Source organism: Rhinatrema bivittatum, chromosome 4 (genome assembly GCF_901001135.1).
Source record: "Rhinatrema bivittatum chromosome 4, aRhiBiv1.1, whole genome shotgun sequence".
NCBI lineage: Eukaryota > Metazoa > Chordata > Amphibia > Gymnophiona > Rhinatrematidae > Rhinatrema > Rhinatrema bivittatum.
The window spans coordinates 201,193,780-201,216,005 of record NC_042618.1 but is presented as its reverse complement, the minus strand read 5'-3'; positions in this window follow the sequence as shown (position 1 = coordinate 201,216,005).

Genomic DNA, 22,226 nt, shown 5'->3' with positions numbered 1-22,226 from the left:
GGCTCTCGACTCCTGTGTATTTCTATCATTTGTTTGCAATGTGTTATGATTTTATGCTAGATTTATGTATTAGATATTGTTATCTATTTTATATTATGCATGCAATTTATTCTGTATTTATCCTAGGTTTATGTATTACATATTATCTACTTTTATTACATATGCAGTTTGTTCTGAGTACTCGAATAGGAGAGCAAGTAACAAATTCCTATAATAAATAAAAATAGATACGGAATCCTCAGACTTAAACTTCCAAAGATCTCTCTGTCCCATAATAGATGCCTCTTGGAAGCTATCTTTCTGTTTGAGGAGAACTCCTTAGAGGCCCCATTCTTTAGAACAGAAGAGCTGCATCTATAATTATATATTTTTGAGATAATAGTTTGTCCAACTATGGTCCTCAAGGGCCACAAACCGGTCTGGTTTTCAGGACATCCATAACAATCATGCATAAGATTCCATTAAGAGACCTTACTGCACAATGTAAATAATATCCATAAAGAGACATTACTGACAATGTAAATAATATACCTCTGTAAAGATTATACAATTCTTGTCTATTCCTGTCTCCTTCCTTCTCCAGTTCAACAACCCTGTTATATTGTAACTTTTTTACTTCCTCTGCACTGGTTAAAAGAACAAAGTTATTGCACCCCCTGTTATCTGTAAACCGGGATGATATGATTGTATCATGAATGCTGGTATAGAAAAGCATTAAATAAATAAATAAATAAATAAATAAGATAGATTTGTATGAATGCTCCCTCAGCTGGATGAAAATTTCTCTCATGCATACTCATTAAGGATATCCTGAAAACCAGATGGTTTTGTAGCCCTCAGAAACAGAGTTGAACACCCCTGCACCAGGCTAATACAGGGCAATAAAGCAACACTTGGGACCTGATTCACTTCCTTTCTGTGTCTATGGGCAAAGATCTTGATGGGTGAAGCCCTAAATGTCTATTTTATATGGCGTGCCTTGCTTAATTATTAACGTTTACAGTGTGTCAGAGTGGGTTGTATGCTGCTTGCACAGCCATGCCGGAAACTTAAAGACATTTTTCAGGAAAGGTGGAGACTCAGATATACGCAGTCCTGAACTTAAACGGGTGGATGAATTCATAGTTGCAGAACAAGCAGGGGAAAAGACTCCAGCACAGCACAGTGCAGAGCTGCTTCAAACCCAGGAGACTCAGAAGGCTTGTGTATATGCTGCTCCTGTTTATACTGTGTACTGATTAGACCCCGAGGGTAAGACTGTTCTTTAAAAACGTGGTAACTGAATGAAGCAAACCTGTGTGTGTCGCAGTTTCTGCAGGTTTTCTTTGTACTGTATGTGAAGTATGTACTTTACCTCCAAGGCATTTAGCTGGGGTGTACAAAATGTTAATAAAACTAACAAAGGGCTTGATTTATAGAAGATTCCACCCCCCCTCCCCCTCACAGGCACAGTATGGGAGAAAAAAAGCTCGTGACTTTACTTCCTCCATAATGTTATGATGAAGTCACAAAGAAGCGCAGACACCAAAGAGTTTGGAGGAAATTCTGTAAACGTTTCATGAATATGCATAAGGTGAGAGGAAACTGCTGAAGAACTGGGAATCTGAGATAAATAGACAATAATAAGCATGAAAAATTATTAATTAGGATTAATATAATCATTTCAGTCCCACTGGGATGCCAATAAGGATTACAGTTTGAAAGCGTTGGAAACATCTGAGCAGCCACCTCTGGGGTGCATTGCCATGTGAATGCCCAATAGTTTCTAAAGAAGAGGAACATGGCCCTTGAAAGGGTCTTCAGCTACATAGCTCCAATTGTTTGGGATAAGCTGCCCCTCGAGGCCAGGCAATGCATGAATTGTTTAACCTGCAAAGATTGTTTTATTATAATATGTAAAACTGCTGCTATTTTTTAATTGACTGGGACAGATTTGGTTTTATGTTTAATATTTGATTATTTTGTTGTTGTTCTTCCACATACATCCCCATTTCGAAGGACTGGAAGACTGGGAGAAAATGGGTGAGGTGGAACAACAGTGGGCCACATTAAAAGGAGCTATTACAAAGGCAACAAACCTATATGTTAGGCAAGTAAAGAAGAGTAAGAGGTTCTCAATGGAGGTGGCTGATAACTTAAAAGCTAAAAAGAACAGCATTCAGGAAATATAAAGGATCCCAAAAAGAGGAACACAGGGAAGAATATCTGGTGAAACTAAGGGCGACGAAGAAAGAAATCAGGAAAGCAAAAGGTCAAGAGGAAGAAAGGACTGTCAAAGAGGTAAAGCAAGGTGACAAAACATTTTTCAGATATATCAGAGAGAGAAGGGAGGCCCGAAGTGGCATAGTGAAATTGAAAGGTGACAAGGAGCAATGTGTGGAGAGAGACGAAGAAATGGCGGAAATATTAAACAAATACTTCAGTTCAGTGTTCAAGAAGGAAGGACCGTTGCTAGTTGATAAGACCATAGATGAGGATGGGGTAGACAAAGCTCCGTTTACAGATGAGAATGTATGGGAGGAGCTAAGTAAAATGAAAGTGGACAAGTCCACGGGGCCAGATGAGGTACATCCCAGGATACTAAGGGAGCTCAGAGATGTGTGGGCGGGTCCGCTGAAAGACCTGTTCAATAGATCTCTGGAAACGGGAGTGGTGCCACAAGATTGGAGAAATGCGGTTATGGTCCATCTTCAGAAGGGTGGTAGCAGAGAGGAGGCTGGAAACTACAGTCTGGTTAGCCTCACCTTGGTGGTGGGAAAATTAATGGAGATTCTGCTGAAGGCAGGGCCGCCATCAGGAATTTTGAGGCCCCATACTGTCTGACGCGGCGGTGACGTCACAGCCGCGTCAGACAGTGAACGCTGGCAGGACAGAGCGCGCGGACGAGTCTCTGTCTGCGGTGCTCTGTAAATCAATGCTATGTGTGTCTAAAAGACACGCATAGCATTGATTCTCTCCCTTCTCTGGGGCCCGCACCCAGGGCCGGCTCCAGGTTTCAGTAGGCCCCTGGGCGACAGACTGTCGGAGAGAGCCTCAGTGGGCCTCTTTGCCATGAACTAATACATCCCCCAAGCGCACCTGCCGCCTGGCGGCTGCGGGCCCCCATATTTCGCAGTAGATCCTGGGGCCCCATACTGCAGGCCCAAGAATACTGCCCTGATGGCGGCCCTGGCTGAAGGAGAGGATAGTTATGAATAGTGAATTATCTACAATCAGGTGGCTTTGCTGGATCCAAGGCAGCATGGATTCACCAAGGGAAGGTCCTGGCAGACCTATCTTATTGATTTTTTTGATTGGGTGACTAGAACAGTGGTTCTCAATGTTTTTCCCATCGTGACACACCTGATGGAGAATGTGACTCACTGCTCATTACAATCCAATGGCGGAAATTAAAAAAAAAGAAAAGGTCCAGTATTACTTTCATTGTTAAGAATGACACAAGGGAAAGATACAATTACTCTCTCTGAATAGAAATTACATAAATAGTAAACCTCCCATACCAGAACAGCACCAACTTCCAACTCTCAAACAGTAATCACCTTACCAAGAAAAGGCAACACTGAAAATATTACACCATGCCTTAAAACACCTCCTATTAGGAAAATGGAACAAGCCAGGCTTCTATAGAACCCTATACAGAAACTACACACCAGCAGAATACCTTACCTCAGTCACATGTGCAGACTCTCACCTAACAAAGAACAAAGAGACCATAAAGCATAAATAGAAACATACAGACAAAAACCGAACTGGAAACCTCAATAAACCAGAGACTGTATGCAGTGCAACAAAGGAAAAAGAGAAACATCATCAGTCCTCTTAAAACAAATCAAGAAATATAAAATCAATAGCAGGAAAACCATACTAATTAAAAAAAAACTAGATTATTTCAAAACAGCTGATGAATGGAATATCCAATAATTAAAAACTCGTATAAAAAATTTCCAGACACCAATAAAATATTTCAAAACAGCAGACACAAATGAACATTAATTAAAAATAATAAGGATAAGGATACCTGGGAATGTTGGATTACCAGGTGCCCTGAGATTGTTGTGAATTAGCAGGAGGAGGGAAGAGGAGGTTGCTTGCAACTTTTTCCTCTCTTCAGTCACACACAAGTTCTCTCTCTCACACAGGCTCTGAATCACACACATGCTGTGTCTCTCTCTCACACCAAGGAACTTTATCACACCCAGGCACACTCTGGAAGAAAGAAGGTGCAGGGGAGATATGATACAGACCTTCAGATACTTGAAAGCTTTTAATGATGCACAAACTTTGAACCTTTTCTGTCAGAAAGGAAACAGTAGAACTAGGGGTCATAAAATGAAACTCCAGGGGGACAATTCAGAACCAATGTCAAGAAATATTTCTTCACGGAAAGAGTATTGATGCTTGGAATGCTCTTCCAGAGGAGGTGGTGAAGAAGAAAACAGTCAACAAATTCAGATGGGCATGGGATAAACATTGTGGATCCCTAAAGGCTAGAGGATGGAAATGAAGAAGGTGCATGGAACAGCAGTTACTACTCTTAACAGAAGACATGGGGATTACTACCCTCAATCAATATCCTTGATGCATCCTTGATGCTTTTGATGCAACTACAACATTGTTTCCTGCTTTGATGGGGGGGGGGGGGGGGGGGGGACTGAATGCAGGCATGGTTCCTAACTTTTACAGTCTGAGATACTGACACTTAGACATAAGGGAAAAAGCACAGGAAGACTTCTTCAGCCAAGTCCCAAAGCAAAGAATGTCTGAATTATGAAGAAGGCTCCTCATCCAGTAAAAATGTTGCTAACAGAAATTTATGGGTTTGACAGTTGCTTGGTTTTGATTGATTGTAAATATTACTACCTTTATCATAAGACTTGGGGGTACCTTAACAGAATGGCAATTACTACCCTTGAGAGATACATGAAGATAGCCTGCATAGAGAAGTATACTACCATAAGAAGCTTGCTGGACAGATTGGATGGATCATCTGGTCCTTTTCTGCTGCCATTACTATGTTACTATATGTGTTCCTTTGTCTTTTATCATATAATTTTAATGTTTTATGTTACTGTAACCTGCCGAGTCTCATTTGAATGAGTGATATCTAAACAGAATGCATAAATAAAACCTTTCGTAAACTTGTAAAAACCTGACTCTGGCTCTTTGCTTGCTTAATAATGGGAGCAGTGTTTATTCGCAGGAGCCTGCCAGCTCTGAAGTTAGTAGCTTGCTATGCATTGTAGTACATCTTCCTATTCTGCGGTTCACAACTAATTTGGTAGTCACCAATACTGTGGTGTCTTAGGTGTGTTCTGATCTTCTCAACAAAATAGTAATTAACGGAGAGGCCCCCCTCGCTATATGCTTTGAACTGTGTTATATGTTGTATTATTTTATATTGTGTTGGGGAGCGCTAGGAGAGAGGTCCCATTTCCGAGGAGATTGTGTGCCCTTGGACCCCGGCACAACCCCAGAGGGCTCCAAGGCGGTACAGAGGCAGGCGAGACACGTCCAAGCCTGGGCTGAGACCAGGAAGCCAGGCCTCTGCCGACCTGCACAGCCTGAGTGAGACCAACCACACAAGGTTGGTCTCTGAGTGGTCCTCCGACTACTCCAAGCTCTTTCGGACCTGCCGCTGGGAACGGCAAAGGCAGCGGGCTGGACAGGAGACAAGGGCGGACAAAGGCTCTGGAACATGAAGACTCAAGACGAGGAACTTGGAGACGTGAAGACACAGACGAGAAGCTTGGGATGTGAAGACTCAGACGAGAAGCTTGAGCATGAAGACTCCAGACGAATACATGGAAGATGAAGCCGGAACATGGCAAAGATTCAGTAGAAGCCTGCGCCGAGACATGCCCTACACAGCCGCCCATGGCTGGTCACGGACCAAGCTGGAATGGAGCAGGTTCAGTCAGAGTCTTAGGCATGGACGGAGCAGGCACAAGAACATCCGAGGGTGAGACGAGATTCCGGGTAAGGGACCAAGACGAGACTTGGCTTCAGGCGAGGATGACCCTCCGGAGGCTTGCGCTGCAGACAAGAAGACAGGCTCATGCCACTAGGTGATGAGACACGACATGGCACGCCAGAAGAGATAGCAATAAGGAACCAAGGGTCCAGGAAGCAGAAGCGGAGACAAGGCATCAGGAAGGAACATCAGGAATACCACGAAACCTCAGGACAAGACGAAAGATAATCCAGGAGAGACCAGGAACATGAAGAACGATGAGGGATCCCACAAAGAACAGGAAATGCCAGCAGGAACGAAAATGAGAAGTCCTTGAAAGGAATTAACTCCTTGCAAAGGCAACTAAGGACTGGAAGCTGGGCCCTTAAATAGGGCTGAAGATCAGGAGACGCCCTGGGAGGAGTCTAGGTGGGGTCTGGGGCTTATCTGGCTGTGGGCCCTTTAAATCTGTAAAGGAGGCGCGGCCCACGCCTTAGGAAGACAGGAACAGGAAGTATCAGAATCATAGTCAGCGGCCGTGCTGCCGCTGAGCAGTGCAAGGAGAAGCTGGGCCTCTGCGCAGGCCCCGATGATAGCGGCACCATCCAGGCCACTGAGAATCAGCTGAGGGCAGCCCCTGCCATGCAGGCGAGTCCAGGGACTGCAGCCTCTGGGTCACAAGGCTGAAGAGGGCGTCGGCGACACACCCTGCCGCAAGAGGATCCCAATGAGAGCAGCTCCATGCTGCGCCAGGAAGCACTGAAGTCAGCGGCTCCCTGCCGTGGTGAAAGGAGGCTGACTGCGGCTCCGTGCTGCAGAGGTCGGCGGCAGCTCCGTGCTGCAAAGGTATGCGCCTACTCGCGGCTAGGCCCGCGAGCAGGAGTGCAACATATTGCAGGTTTTTGTATTATTGGAATACATTTTTTATTTTGCATTGGCCATGTTAAGAACATGAGAACATGCCATGCTGAGTCAGACCAAGAGTCCATCAAGCCCAGCATCCTGTTTCCAACAGTGGCCAATCCAGGCCATAAGAACCTGGCAAGTACCCAAAAATTAAGTCTATTCCATGTTACTGTCGCTAGTAATAGCAGTGGCTATTTTCCAAGTCAACTTAATTAATAGCAGGTAATGGAATTCTCCTCCAAGAACTTATCCAAGTAATCACCACCTTTTCTTTTTTTGTACCCCACTGGGAGCATTATTTAAGCGATCTGGTAGGCAATAAAATAAAATAATTAAATAAATTAATACATAAAATGAAATTTTATTTATTGTTACTACAGTGGTGTCAGGGTGTAAAGTAGTGTCTGAGATCATTTGCATGGCTGTAGTGCCCTGGGCTCAGAGACTACTTACATATAGGAAGGTTCAGCATTATTCTCAAGGTCAGGCAGCAGACAAAGGCACTTTCCCACATCCACGGCAGTGATGTCATAAAAGAGAACCACATTTAATACAAGGTAATTTTCTACAGGGCTGACTATGAAACCTAAGACATATGGCTCTTGTCATGATTAATTATTCCTCAGCGCAGCCTACAGGAATATGGAGTTGTCATTAAAGTGGCCCATTTGCTGTAGAGAGAAGGTAGGTTACTCCTGACTTTTTGATATTTCATTCTGTTAAGAAATATTTGTGCTAGAAGGTTAAGGAATAGAGATGTGAATCGTGTCCTCGATCGTCTTAACGATCGATTTCGGCTGGGAGGGGGAGGGAATCGTATTGTTGCCGTTTGGGTGTTTAAAATATCGTGAAAATCGTTAAAATCGTGAGCCGGCACACTAAAACCCCCTAAAACCCACCCCCGACCCTTTAAATTAAATCCCCCACCCCAAATGCCTTAATACTTCATCAACTTTGGGAGGGAAGTACTTACTTGCCCTAAACCAATGGCAGGAAAACCGGCACACTAAAACCCCCTAAAACCCACCCCCGACCCTTTAAATTAAATCCCCCACCCTCCCGAACCCCCCCCCCCCCAAATGCCTTAAATTACCTGGGGGTCCAGCGGCGGTCCGGAACGGGCTCCTGCAATTGAATTGTGTTGTCTTCAGCCGGCACCATTTTGCAAAATGGCGGCTGTAAAATGGCGGCGGCCATAGACCAACACGATTCGACTGCAGGAGGTCGTTCCGGACCCCCGCTGGACTTTTGGCAAGTCTTGTGGCGGTCAGGAGGCCCCCCCAAGCTGGCCAAAAGTCCCTGGGGGTCCAGCGGGGGTCCGGGAGCGATCTCCTGCCGCGAATCGTTTTCCGTACGGAAAATGGCGCCGGCAGGAGATCGACTGCAGGAGGTCGTCCGGACCGCCGCTGGACCCCCAGGTAATTTAAGGCATTTGGGGGGGGGGGTTCGGGAGGGTGGGGGATTTAATTTAAAGGGTCGGGGGTGGGTTTTAGGGGGTTTTAGTGTGCCGGTTTTCCTGCCATTGGTTTAGGGCAAGTAAGTAAGTTCCTGCCCTCCCCCTTCCTCCGATTTACGATTTTTTAACGATAAATCGGGGGAATTGGTATTGTATCGTGGCCCTAACGATTTTTGATGATTTAAAATATATCGGACGATATTTTAAATCGTCAAAAAACGATTCACATCCCTATTAAGGAATCTCTTCCTACCTAGCTATTGCCACCATTACCAATCTAATGAAATTGGTGGGGTGTGGACAGTAGGGAGAGGGGGAGGAGGAGGAGAGGCATTGATTGTCATCACAGTTCCATACAGATTGAATATTTGCAAAGTAAGATTAAACCAGAGACAACAGAAGAGCAGACTGCAAAAGGAAATGTTTACAAACAGGGGCTGTGGCCATAAAGAAAGGAATACTTTTTTTTTTATTAGTAAAGAGCACTTTCTTTCAATTGACCCCATAAGAATAAACAATTTGCCATACTGGATCAGACCAAAGGTCCATCAAGCCCAGTATCCTATTTCCAACAGTGGCCATCACTGGCCAATCCAGGTCACAAGTATCTGGCAGGATCCCAAAAGGTAGATAGATTTCTCAATTCAAAAGTTATCCACTTAGTGCTGAGTTGTACTGTCTAATCCGGAAGCATTGCAGGATTCAGGACTGTAGTTAGGGTTGTGTAAAGGGTATGATCATGGCACATGCACATGTTGGAGAGGCGCATAGACTGATCTGTCAGAAATGGTAGATGGTGATGATTACTTGGCAAGGCAATGCTACCTGCTCAGCCTCTTTATTAAAGTATAGTTTTTCTGACAGTCTTCCAGGTTTTTACTGACACGTTTTAATCTCGCCATTTTGAATACAGCAGGACTGCGGCACCAGAGACACAGGGCCCTCGTCCATGATGATTTTATTGACATTAGTTTTATGAAATGTCATTCTTTGTTTATGCTTTTTTTTCTGTCAATACATTCACTGACAGTTCGCAGCCTTTGCTTGCTGTTTCAGCACACGGTGCCAAATTCCCTAGCTTCAGCATTGATGGGTGTGCTCTTGATTTTTTTTTGTTTATTACAGTAAATGCTTAAGAGAAAAGAACTAGCTGGAACTGGTTCAGTGTCACTCTTGACTGGTAGTTGGCTCTAAAACAAGTGCAGCAATATGCTGTTAGAAATAAAATATATGGGGGTGGAGGTGTGAAAAGGAAAACCTGGGAATAAGACTAAAAGAGACTGATCGGGACAAAAAAGGGGCGCGTCTGAATGCTGAAGGATGTGGGTAGTGCTGCGGCTCCGGGAGAGGATTAAGGTGTTGAGAGCAAAAGGAGGCTACGCCTCTCCTCCTCCCGATCCTCTCGTCATCTTCCTCAGAAGCCAGACGCAGAGCCAGTTCCTGGGAAATGTTAAAGGGCTTCGCGTCGCCTCTGATTGGCTGGGCGGCGGCGAGCTGGCCCCGCCCCTTTCTTATCTGGCTTTCTTGGAAGGCGCCGGCTTCCAGTGAAAAGCGCGGGAGGGGAGGGGGGCGGGGCGGGTATTTCGGAAAATGATCTCACGCCGCGGGTCGCCTGGAGCTTGTTCTTGGAATGTTTCCTTCTCCCTTTCACCTGAGAAAGAAGGAGGCGGGGGAGAGAGCACTTTTCCTTTAAAATTCCTTTTAACAGAGCGAAATGAAACCCTATGAAAAAGGTTAAAAAAAACGCACTTTACTTTATACATGGTTACACGTCCGTTAAAGATATGAGCTATAATCTACAAATAAATCAGAATTACATATGCATCTTTATAAATCAACATTTTGTTCACTATTGTTTTAAAACTGCGAGGGAGGGAAAGGGGGAAAGAGAGAAGGATGCAAAATGAGTGAGAGCAGTCAGTAGAGAAAATAGCCAGAAGCACTATGAAACAGAAATTTGAAATAAAGGGAGAAAGGACGCAGGGACTAGAGAGACAAAGTGGTCAAGAGAAAGAGAGGGTAGGGGAATACAAATAAAAGAGGGAGAGACAGCAAAACAATGAGGAAGAGACCAAAGGGAAGGGGAGGGGGGGGGGGGGGCTGTGAAAGACAGCAGATGAACGTTTCAAGTTTCCACAATAAAACTTTTCAGGGGAGGGCAGCAAGCAGCCTGTGTGACCTTCAGCTCATGCAGATTTCCTGTACAGGAGGGATCTGGCCCAATTGTGCAGCATTGTCCATCATAGCATCACGTGACCCATTTGGATGCCTTACAGCAGGGCTTCCCAAAACCTTTAGCCAGTGTGACCCCCGTTTTAGCACTTGAAAATTCACATGACTCCAGAGCACAATCAGAAGAAATGAGCAGGGATGCAGTCCCCTTTCAACAATCTTTCCTTCTCATCCTACCTGCTCTCCAGCTGATCCCTTCTCTCAGCCTCCACCCCCTCCAGAGGACCTCCTCTCTTAGCCTTCTCCCCTCCAGCAGACCCCTCTTTTATCCTCTGTTCCTCTCACCTCTTCTTGTACCCAGCTGATGCTCTCTCATCCCCTCTCTCTCATACATCCCCCATTCCCTCCTCAACCCTCATCCCCTCTCTCAGATCTCAGTCTCCCCTTCAACCCTTCTCTCACATTCCCCCCAGATGATCCCCACACCTCCCAGCTTCATGCCCCCCCCTTCTCTCAACTTCCAGAGTCAATCCCTCTCCATCTTATCCAATCCTCCAATCCACTTCTCATCCCTCCTGTCAAAAAGCCCCTTCTCTAAACATTCCCCTGGCCAGAATCAGCAGTAATATTTTCCTTTGGGCCCTGGGCCAAAAATAGATGCCAGTTGGTGGGAAGGGAGGGCAGGCTGATGACAGAGTCCACATTTTTATCTTGGCTAGATTCAGTTATAGATGAAGAGAGAGGAGTGGCAATATCCCCCAGCCTGTGCACACACTGCCTGGGAACTTTTGAGCTCTGCTCACCCTGAGATTTCTCAAGATTAGCGGGAAGGGGGGAGAGGGAAGCAGATACAGCTACACAACACACGTTCTCTCTTCCCTCCCCCAACAAACAACAACAGGCATTATTTACCCCTTGCCCCTACAATTCTCATGCACACGGCCGGTGCAAGGGTCTGTAGAGCCATAGGCAGACCAATGTAACACCGCTCCCAGCCCAACCCACCCTGAGTTGAAAGCCTCTTACAATGGTATATATATATATATATATATATATACCATTGTAAGAGGATATATATATATATATATCTTACAATGGTATATATAGAGAAAGTCATGTTCTCTCTCCTCTCTCTCTCTCTCATATTCAGGATCATGCTTTGCGACTGCTCTCATACCTCCCTTGGAGGTCCTTGTGTACGGCGCCTGCTTAGTCACTCGGGTGTCTGCTGTTGCTGAAAATTGTCATTGCACATGGTCTGCTTCACCATGACGTGGGCCAGAAGTGCAGCGAGAGAGGCCCGGCAAAGTAAGAAATAGCAACCCCCCTGGAGATTTTATAGTCCTGCCTGGAGACCTGGCAATTTTCCTAAATTTCCAGAGTCTCCAGGCTAAATCCGGAGAGTTCCCAGGTATGCTGCCTTCCCCTCCTCGCATAGCTGGTCCTGAGCCCAACAGTGGTCTACAGGCGGCAGCAGCATTAGTAATGAAAGTCAGCACAGTGCCTGTGAGCCAGTGCAAACTCACAAGCCCTATATCAGCCCTCATTCCCTCTTCACACAGGGCTTCCTGTTACCAAGAAATTCATGCAAGGGCAGTGCTACTGTAGGGCCTGTGAGCCCATGCTGGTTCACAGGTCCCAGGCTGCCTTGCACTACTAATGCTGCTGCTGCTGGCACCTGAACACTGCTGCCATTTGAGGCACTTGTGACCCCAGCTGAAGGTTTAGTGACCCAATTTGGGGTCCCAACCCTCAGTTTGGGAAGCTCTGCCTTACATGGACCTACTATTTATTTAGACCTCATGACAAGGCATGCCAGTCATGTGCCAGTGTACAGATATTTGTATGTAGAAGTGTGTTCATGAATACAACTGTATACCTGTAGAGTTATGTCGTGTAATCATCTGTCCATGGAACTGACTAGGCAGCACAGGTGGTTGTTTAGGGTAGCACAATAGAAGTGGTGGCAAAAGTCTTTTGTTCTGCAGCTCCTTTTTTCTCAGTTCTGGTTTCTCTGCTAGGTACTAATCCTGTTTCTATCTCTCCCTCTTGCTTGCTGCTTCTCCTCCCTTCACTTCTCTGGCTTTATTTCATCTTCCCATTTTCAGCCTTTACCAAGCTGTGGTGGCTTCTTTCTCCCCCCCCCCCCCCCCCCCCCCCCATCTTTAGCATGCATGGAATTCTATAGGTCACAAGCTCCCTCCTCCTCCCTAACAATGTTCTGGCAATGGTGGAGGACGACAAATTTAAATTTGCTTCTGGCAGACAGAAACCTTACATTGGCCCTGACAGATTGCCATCAACCATTAACTTGTAGCATATATTACTGGGCAGCTTTGAAAAGTCACTAACATATTGAGCTGGATCAGAACCACTGTGCTAGCCCACTAAGCCACCTAGTTCCTTCTATCATGCTCTTTTTTTAAATTAACCTTTTTTCTCCTCATTCCCGACCATCCCTGCATGCAACCCTCCCACAGAGGTGGATGGATCCCAGTCAGGAGAGCTCTGACATTTGCAGGTTGACAAAGCTGGGAGTTTCAGGTTAGGTGCCTTACATCTTTCTCACACTTTCTTCCAGTTTCTCCCAGTTTCTCACTGATAGGTGTCATATGCTTTTATGCCCTCTGGTGGCTGATGGAGTGGACTGCAATGCTGCTTTTTGCTGGCTACCAGCATGTGCCACAGAATGATGAAACATAGATATATATTTATATATATGTCTCTATTGTATACTGAGGAAGATGTGAGGTAGATACCCATTCAAGAATTGATATTTAAAGATGATGAGATTCAGAGGAACTGAAACAAATCCCAATGAAACTGGATGATATTCTAGGGCAAATTGACAAACTAAGAAGTAGAAAATCACCTGGACCAAATGGTATATACATCCCAGAAAGCTGAAAGAACTGCAAAATGAAACAGCTGACCTATTATTAGTGCTCTGTAAACTATCATTAAAATTGGCTATGGTATCTGAAGATTGGAGGGTGGTCAACAAAATGCCAGTTTTTAAAAAGGGTTTCAGAGGTGATGCTGGAAACACCGGTCTGTAGTTTCATAGATCACTACAGACTAGTGAGCCTGATCTTACTGCTGGGAAAAATAGTTGAAACAATTATAAAGAAGAAAATTATTGAACATATAGGTAGTCAAAGTTTAATGGGACAAAGTTAATATGGATTTAGCTAAGGAAAATCTTGCCTCACCAATCTGCCACATTTTTTTGAAAGACGTGAACAAATGTAGATAAAGGTGAGCCACTTGATATAGTGTACCCGGATTTTCAGAAAGAATTTACCAAGTTCCTTATAAGAAACTCACACACAAGTTGCACAATTGTGCACCCCTTTGCACGCGCCGACCCTGGATTTTATAACATGCGCATGGCTGCGCGCGCATGTTATAAAATCGGGCATAGATTTGTTTGTGCCGGGTTGTGCGAACAAATCTACGCCCGTTCGCAGGTTTTAAGATCTGCCCCATTATGTCTATCGTCGCTAAGCTTACACCTTCAAACGGTCCTGTGTATTGTTGCAACATGGTGATAACATCCAACAAATCCCTGGTGTACAAACATAACAAGGATACTGCTTGACTCAAAAATCTATCAACAAAAGACAGGAGCAGGTCAAGGACCTATGAGAAAGAGACCAGGTGGTGACAACGCTCGAGCAAGAGAACTGTGGACATGCTCTCAGATGTTTTTGAGTTGTCAGTGATTAACTTGTCCACGAAAAGTGTATCTGCGCAACATGTGAGTGTTTTGGATATGAGTTTGTCCTATGTGCATACCAATAAAATGGATTTTTCCCAATTGGAAGTAGACCTGAACAAATTTATAAGAGCATTGCATTTGAAATTATTTTCGGCCGGGCGACTTTGGACGTGCGGCCGGGCGCTCAAGGTCCATGAACGTCCGAGGTTGCGGCGTCTGTTCATGGACCTTGAGTGCCCGGCCGGATATCCAAAGTCGCCGGACGTCCAGAGTCACGGCTTGGACGTCCAGCCGGGCGCTCAAGGCAGCGGGAAAATCCACGAACGGATGCCGTGACCTCGGACGTCCGAACCTGATCTCTGCTCTAACAATCCCTGTTCCATGCACAGGTGTACCTGACCTCTGCCTGTCTGGTCCATTTTACCGTGGTATTCCATGTGCTCCTCTTCTGTTTTGGTAGAGTTTCCCTTTGTATTCCATGTGATCCTCTTGTGTTCTGTAGATTTTCTCTTGTATTCTCCTGTTCTGTTGGTTTGATTTCCCCTTTGTGTTCTGTGTGATCCTCTTCTGTTCTGTAGATTTTCTCTTGTATTCTATGTTCTCCTGTTCTGTAGGTTTGATTTTCCCTTTTCATTCCTTGTGATCCTCTTCTGTTTTGGTAGTTTCCCTTTGTATTCCATGTGATCCTCTTCTGTTCTGTCGATTTTCTTGTATTCTATGTTCTCCTCTTGTATTCTATGTTCTCCTCTTCTGTTTCGGTTCAGTTTCCATTTCTATTCCATGTGCTCCTCTTCCGGTAAATTTTCCCTTTCTTTTCCGCCAGTATGTTCTGCATGTTCTCCTCATCCTTGGCAGTCATTCTGTTCTTGATTATGGCCACAGTATCAACATATACGTGACATGCAATCAATTGTGGAAAGGAAACGCGAACCAACTTTTTGAATCAAAAAATATATATATTTGGAAATGTAAATGTAAACTATTTACAAATTAAACTATTTACAATAAATTATTAACATTTTTATAAGGGTGGGCATTGGGGGTGGGCGTTGGGAAAAAAGGGGACGGACCATGCCATGGGGGAGGAGGAGGAGCATCGTCATTGACGGTCCTCAGGAGGTGCCCATCCTGCAGGAGCACGCGCCATGAGCAGCAGGGACTGAGCTCTTGCGATTGCTAGCAGGAGCTCAATTATCTCCTGCTGGCCAAGATGCAGATCGTGTAGGATCATCACTGCCTGCACTGCCATTCCCTCCTGGGTCGCCTGGCCGCTGGTAATCTGCGCCAGGAGGAGCAGAATAGCGTCCAGGCTCCCCTCAAGGTTTGAGGGCCCTTCCCCAGATGCTACGCTGCCCTCCGGCCGATGACCCGCACCGGGCAGCCCAGGAGAGCCAGGGGCGACAACGTGACGTGTCCTCCTCATCTCCCATGGCATGTGGTGCGGGTGGGGCAGGAGAGAGTTGGGCCGGAAAAATAACAGGGGAGGGAGGTGACCCCTGAGGTGGCTTGATATTGGGGGGGTGAGATAACAAGGGGGGGCTCAATTGGGGGGGGGGCTGGATAACAGGAGGGGGCACAATTGGGGGGGCGGGACAACAGGGGGGGCCTCAATGGGGGGGGGCGGGACAACAGGAGCGGGCTCAATAGAGGCTTCGGTCTCTGACGATGTATCTGAAAGAGAAAAAATGAAAGCGTTACCGCTGTTGCACATGAAAACATTCACAACAGTGTAGGAGGGAGAACTTAGCAACATTTTAAACAGGAACAAAACCTCTACCATTACAGAGAGTATGACATTTACAAATGCACATTTCATAGGCGTGTCAAATGGCATTAAACATCCACATACTGCCGATGCTATAAAAGGCTCACCGTGGCGTTGTCCCGGAGGAGCATCTTTCTCCCCACTGGAGCTGTCATCAGTGCTGCTCTCTGAAAACAAAATTTAGTAAAATTTTCACAGCTGCGCATGCAAAGATCAAGAATGGTACAAATGTTTAATTTCTTCAGGGCATTTCTTAACAAGACCATATTGCTTGCAGGTCAACCATGACATTTGCTAACTGCACGTACCTTCCGCTCGGTGGGCCCGCAGGGTCCTCAGGTATTCCGGCTCCTCCCTCCGGATCCTGCGTGGTAATACAATAGAAGTAGGAAACAGAAGTTGAATTAAAACGTTTTGCTTTTGAGGCAAAAATAAATTCAAAACAAACAATTCTAACAAGTGAAGTGGGACGTGTCTGTTTCCCTTTTGTCATCCCCATCGCAATACAAAACTAGTACCCAAATACTTCAAAAAAGTCAAGTACCAGTTGTCCTATTGTCGCGCACAGCAATACAAAAAAACCACCCAAAAAATATAATTTCCTTGGTTCAAACAAGTCAAGTGTCAGTTTTCCTATTGTCACACACAGCAATACAGAACAACCCCCCAAAATTTATGTTATTTTACTTGTTTTTTTTCATGCGTGTTACAAGATAACAAGAAAAAGAGGCCTATGAACTTACCTCCCTCGGAAACAAAGCTAGGGCGTTGAATTGGGCCCTGAGCACCCGCCAGGCCTCGTCAGCCCTGTCCTGGTCCCGCGGGCGCCCAGGGCTGAAGAACAGGTTACGCTCATTGGTGATTATTAGGGATGCCAGCAGCCTGACATCCCCTGTGGTGAAATTCGGCATCCGCCCCTCTCGGCATCTTGAAAATCTTTAACAAAATGGCTGTCTGGGCGTGGCATTACACGTGGAAGCGCTCTGCCACCTGCTTCCGGTGCCCGTTTAGGTGTCCCTTTGGTTCCGCCATGTCCGTACTGCAACAAACTGTCCAAGGCTAAAGGCTGAAGCCTAGAATTAGGCGTCCGTTTGGATCTGCCATGTCCCTACCGCTACAAACTTTTCAGGCGCTCAAGCCTAGAATTAGGCGTCCCTTTAATTCCGCCATGTCCCTACCGCTACAAACTTTTCAGGCGCTCAAGCCTAGAATTAGGCGTCCCTTTAGTTCCGCCATGTTTCGACAGCGGAACGTTTCAAGTACGCAAGGCCGACGCCTAGAATTAGACGTCCGTTTGGTTCCGCCATGTCCCTAATGCTACAAACCTTTCAGGCGCTCAAGCCTAGAATTAGGCGTCCCTTTGGTTCGCCATGTTCCTACAGCGGAACTTTTCTGGTGCTCAAGGCTGAAGCCTAGAATTAGGCTTCCGTTTGGTTCCACCATATCCCTACCGCTACAAACGTTTCAGGCGCTCAAGCCTAGAGTTAGGCGTCCCTTTAGTTCCACCATGTTCCGACAGCGGAACGTTTCAGGCGCTCAAGGCCAAAGCCTAGAATTAGGCGTCCGTTTGGTTCCGCCATATTCCTACTGCTACAAACTTTTCAGGCGCTCAAGCCTAGAATTAGGTGTCCCTTTAGTTCCACCATGTTCCAACAGCGGAACGTTTCAGGCGCTCAAGGCCGAAGCCTAGAATTAGGCGTCCGTATGGTTCCGCCATATTCCTACCGCTACAAACTTTTCAGGCGCTCAAGGCCGAAGCCTAGAATTAGGCGTCCGTTTGGTTCCGCCATGTCCCTACCGCTAAAAACTTTTCAGGCGCTCAAGCCTAGAATTAGGTGTCCCTTTCGTTTGCCATGTTCCTACAGCGGAACCTTTCAGGCATTCAAGGCTGAACATGGACGTTCCTGCCATTTTTCCCGCCTTTTTGGAACTGGAGTTTCCAATTGGTCAGAACTGGAGTTTCCAATTGGTTTTGGAACTGGAGTTTCCAAATGGTCAGCACAGCGTCATAATCCTACCATGAACGTGTATATAAGTCACTTCTCTGAATAGAAAAGTCCCTTTCGAATTCGTTTTGGACTAAGACACACCGTGTACAACTGTTTCATCGGATATCTATCGGGAGATTGTCAAGGCTTTCAGCAGGTAGGCATAGCAATGCACGCTTCTTTGTTTCCGTTGTACGCTGAAGCCTAGAATTAGGCGTCCCTTGTGTTGTTCCGTGTGCCTATGCTACTCTTTTCTATGTGCTTAGGCTTGGGCGCTCATGGATGAAGCCTAGAATTGGCGTCCCTTGTGTTGCTTCGTGTGCCTATGCTACTCTTTTCTATGCGCTTAGGCTTGGGCGCTCATGGATGAAGCCTAGAATTAGGCGTCCCTTGTGTTGCTCCGTGTGCCTATGCTACTCTTTTCTATGCGCTTAGGCTTGGGCGCTCATGGATGAAGCCTAGAATTAGGCGTCCCTTGTGTTGCTCCGTATGCCTATGCTACTCTTTTCTATGCGCTTAGGCTTGTGCATTCATGAATGAAGCCTAGAATTAGGCTCCCTTTGGTTCTGCGATGGCCATGGACGTTGGAAAGTAAAATGGCCATCGAACATGGACATTCCCACCTTTTTCTCACTACCCTCCACGGCCTCGGTATCCATGGTGGCAGGTCTGTTTTTCATTTTCCTGTTTGCAATATATTTTGTTCACCTCTACTTTCCGGTAATTATTTGTTTGTTTATGATTTTCACGGTGCGTGTTTGCTGTATACGTGCCCCTCTTCTTAGCGGAGATTCTTTTTGATGTTTGTTATTTTCGGTACCTGTATATGTTACCCTCTTCCTTGCATTTATTCTGTTTTTGATGTTTGTTATTTGCAGTACCAGTATATGTTACCCTCTTCCTTGCATTTATTCTGTTTTTGATTTGTTATTTGCAGTACCTGTATATGTTACCCTCTTCTTTGCATTTATTCTGTTTTTGATGTTTGTTATTTGCTGTACCTGTATATGTTACCCTCTTCCTTGCATTTATTTTGTTTTTGATGTTTGTTATTTTCACTGTTACCTGTATATGTTACCCTCTTCTTTGCATTTATTCTGTTTTTGATGTTTGTTATTTGCAGTACCTGTATATGTTACCCTCTTCCTTGCATTTATTTTGTTTTTGATGTTTGTTATTTTCACTGTTACCTGTATATGTTACCCTCTTCTTTGCATTTATTCTGTTTTTGATGTTTGTTATTTTCACTCTTACCTGTATATGTTACCCTCTTCTTTGATGTTTAGGTTTAGACTCTTGGCTGTATGCTCTCCATTGTGCCCTGTACCTTTGCTGTCATTTGGTACATTTTTATCACAGTCATTAACCCTTTTTCCCCTTGTTATTTTCTCCGATTCAGACAATGATGCCCGGAAAACATTGCATTGCACGGGTTGAGGTGGAGTCAGGAGACCGGCAATCAGTAGTGGAAGGCTCTTCAGGCTGTTGCTTGATGCCATACATGGCCTTCAATATTTTCTAGTATATTTTATTAGTATTGATTTAATTTCCATCATGCTGTTCATTAATCACGGGCTCTTTTTTTACCATTCAGGTATGCCAGGAAAGCACACAATCGCTGAGGTAGAGGAGCATGCCGTAGAGCTGGAACAACAGGAAGGCACAAGTGCGAACCAGCCATCCAGAAAGCGAACCCGTAATGCTCGCTTTACGGATGAAAAGAAAGAACTATTGTGCCGTGCCGTCTGCGAGAAATATAAAGTTCTCTTCCAGTCGAAGGTTTCGTGGGGCAGCAAGAAAAGGATTTGGGAAAAGATCGCTCAGGATGTGAGCTCCCTTTCTGTCATGCCCAGGGATGTTAAACAGGTGCAGCACCGGTGGCGCGACACCAGAAAAGAGGTCAAAGAGAAGGCCGCTAACATCGATGCCTCTGCAAAGAGGACCAGTGGAGGGCCACCATGTAACATCGTGCTCACACCTGTGGAGGAGCTGGTTCTCCGAACTGTCAGGCCGGAGGTTGTGGTGGGCGTGCAGACGCAGTACGGCACTGACTCGGCAGCATGTGGCGGTATGCATGTACATAAATCTGGTTAGCGTTGCATGTTAACTTTATGGGTCACGAGTGATCGACTGATGTGTGATCGCTCTTTCTCTTTCCTTGGTTTTCACTTTTTTCCAACAGTTCTTTTGAGATGTGTGTGATTGATTGCCCTACCGTCACCATACTTATGGTAATACTATCTGATAGAATTTTGCTAATATGTCATGTCTCTCTGTGCTTTTCCTGTTATAAGAATTCTTGTTCGATAACATATATATCGAAATTTAGTATTTTGTTTTGTTCCACGCATTGAAAATTGGGGTACAATTAAGACATGATTCAATGAGCCAAATGCTGGGAGTATGACAACGGTACTGCTATAAATTCCGATGCACTCTTCCCAGTGTATAGAATGACTGCAACCTCTTTCTATATCTTTATCCACAGATACAGTGGACGAAGGCAATGTTACTAGTGAGGAATCCATCCCCACCCCTGATGAACTCATCTTCCCGATGTCGGGCGCAGACTCCCCCAGCCAACACATGTCAACAGAGGACGTGGTAACACTGAACCTGTTTGATGTGTCTTCTCTCAGCCAAGCACAAGAAGTTCCCCTGGACCCCCAGGATTCAGCACCCCTGCAAACATGTCTGGATTCGCAACCATCCCAGCTACTGGCTGACGCTCCACTGATCCCAGAAACTGCAGCAGTGGCGCAGGATCTCGAACTGTCACTTTTTGGCAATGATGGCCTGAGCGAGCAATTTTTGAGTGGAATAACCTCGCATCAGGATCGACATAATGAACATCTCCTCCAGGAAGTGCGGTTGCTGAGATCCGACTTCAACACTGGGATGGCTGCTCAAGTTACTGCAATTAGAGAAAATATGGCGGATTTGATAGGCGCAATTCAAGAACTAGCCTAAGCTTATCGTTCCACCAACCAATCTTAAAATGTTCAATAAAAGTTATTTTTTGCAGTTTACCTACGTATCCTTTAATGTCACATCCATCATTGAATATGTACTAAAAGGGTAAGTAATCAAAGATGACAATATTGCAACATAGCATAATAGCGAATTTTAAAATTGTTAGAGGTTTATACATGGGGGATAGGATGGGTATGGCAAGGGAAGAGACCCTGCAGTATGGGGGAATAAGAGCATCATTGTCATTGCGGTTGGCAGGGGGACATACCGTGTTCATAACGTCAATGTCGATGTCACCCCATCCCTAGGTCTGGCATGAAGGCACAGATGGCAGGAGTAGGGCCTGGGGGTGGGGGTTGGGGGGGTGTTAATCCTTGGCGCTGGAGGGGCGCTCCACATGCAAGAGTATAAAAGACATGGAAAGACAAGAATGTTGTATACAATGGGTAGACACACATTATTGATGTAATACTTCACGAAATGTAAATGGAATCTTAAAAAACAGAACACAATTATGTTTTTATTACTGGGAAAAGCTTTCATATTCATACAAAGAAATGTCGGTTAAATGTCGGTTAAATGTTTATAAACTTTATATCGATTTAACACATCAAGGGATATAAATTCCACCATTAAAAACCCTAGACTATTGTTAATATTTTGGTGGCTGGAAAAGGCCTAGATGTTCATACAGGAAGCAAGAAAGTAAACTGGGTTGACAAAGGATTTAGAATTCATACTTCAAGAAAAAGCCTAATAAACAGAAGACAATGAATTATATTTTGATCGCTGGAAAGGGCCTAGATGTCCATACAAGAGGAAAGAAATAAAATCAGGTTTCAATGGGGTTGACAAAGTTTTAACATTTTTACATTTCATACCTCAACAATACCATTAAAAATAATATGGATAGAATGGAAACCTTTGTGAATTGTAAAGGGTTTGATGGCGGGGTCATCTTTCTGTGATATGTTCTGTTCTGAGGGATGAATTGTTAAATACATCCACCTCAGCTTCTGAAACAAAAACAAGACAAAAGTAAAAAGGCCGTACAGGTAGAGAAATGATAAATATCTACAATTAATCACAGCAATGAACTACAATGAAAGCACCACATCATTATGGGGCACTGTAGACAGGAGTGGTGCTATAAGAGCAGTTAGGAAAACGAATGTATGACATTTAATAACTTACAAGAGAAATAACTTTTGATGATCCTTCGTCGGACTTCATGACCCCGTCAGTGTTGTCTGCTTCAGCTGCCAGTTCCACAGGCGGATCTGGTGGCAAGTTTT